This window comes from Oncorhynchus tshawytscha, linkage group LG25 (assembly GCF_018296145.1).
Source record: "Oncorhynchus tshawytscha isolate Ot180627B linkage group LG25, Otsh_v2.0, whole genome shotgun sequence".
NCBI classification, from domain to species: domain Eukaryota; kingdom Metazoa; phylum Chordata; class Actinopteri; order Salmoniformes; family Salmonidae; genus Oncorhynchus; species Oncorhynchus tshawytscha.
In genome coordinates, this window is record NC_056453.1 from 47,411,459 (window position 1) to 47,412,729 (window position 1,271).

Here is a 1,271-nt window from a genome sequence, read left to right on the forward strand (position 1 = left end):
CGCAGCGTGGTGGTTATTCATGTTTCTTTAATGAAGACACTATACATGAATAAACTAACGAAAACAATAAACGTGAGAACTCAAAACAGCCCTATCTGGTGCAAACACAAAGACAGGAACAATCACCCACAAACACACAGTGAAACCCAGGCTACCTAAATATGGTTCCCAATCAGAGACAATGACTAACACCTGCCTCTGATTGAAAACCATATCAGGCCAAACACAGAAACAGACAAACTAGACACACAACATAGAATGCCCACTCAGATCACACCCTGACCAAACAAAACATAGAAACATATAAAGCAAACTATGGTCAGGGTGTGACATTGTATAAAATGTTCAGGTCGTTGTTGGCTGGTATTGTTTGTATGTAATGTTCAGGTCATTACTGGTTGGCTGGTATTGTTTGTATATAATGTTCAGGTCGTTGTTGGCTGGTATTGTTTGTATATAATGTTCAGGTCATTTTTGGCTGGTATTGTTTGTATATAATGTTCAGGTCGTTGTTGGCTGGTATTGTTTGTATATAATGTTCAGGTCGTTACTGGTTGGCTGGTATTGTTTGTATATAATGTTCAGGTCGTTGCTGATTGGCTGGTGTTGTTTGTATATAATGTTCAGGTCGTTGTTGGCTGGTATTGTTTGTATATAATGTTCAGGTCGTTACTGGTTGGCTGGTATTGTTTGTATATAATGTTCAGGTCGTTACTGGTTGGCTGGTATTGTTTGTATATAATGTTCAGGTCGTTGCTGATTGGCTGGTGTTGTTTGTATATAATGTTCAGGTCGTTGTTGGCTGGTATTGTTTGTATATAATGTTCAGGTCGTTACTGGTTGGCTGGTATTGTTTGTATATAATGTTCAGGTCGTTGCTGATTGGCTGGTATTGTTTGCTGGGTTCGTTAATACGCCCATTATTTACGAGTGACCGGTAATTTCACACATCTTTAGTATTTGTTTTATACTGTATACTCCTCTCTGCTCTCCTGCGCCTGATTCCAGTTACCCACAGCCTGACATTATGTTTACATAGTCTGACAACGAGAGACTAATTTTCCTTTTACACCTGCCACAATAATATTTTTTTGACATACACTACTTGCTTATATGATTTGACTGTTTTCTGTGTCATTTGATTGGTTGATTTGTTAGTTTGATTGGTTGATTGATGGTATGGTGTCATGACATTGTGCTACGATATGCTGTGTCATTTGATTGGTTGATTGATGGTATGGTGTCATGACATTGTGCTACGATATGCTGTG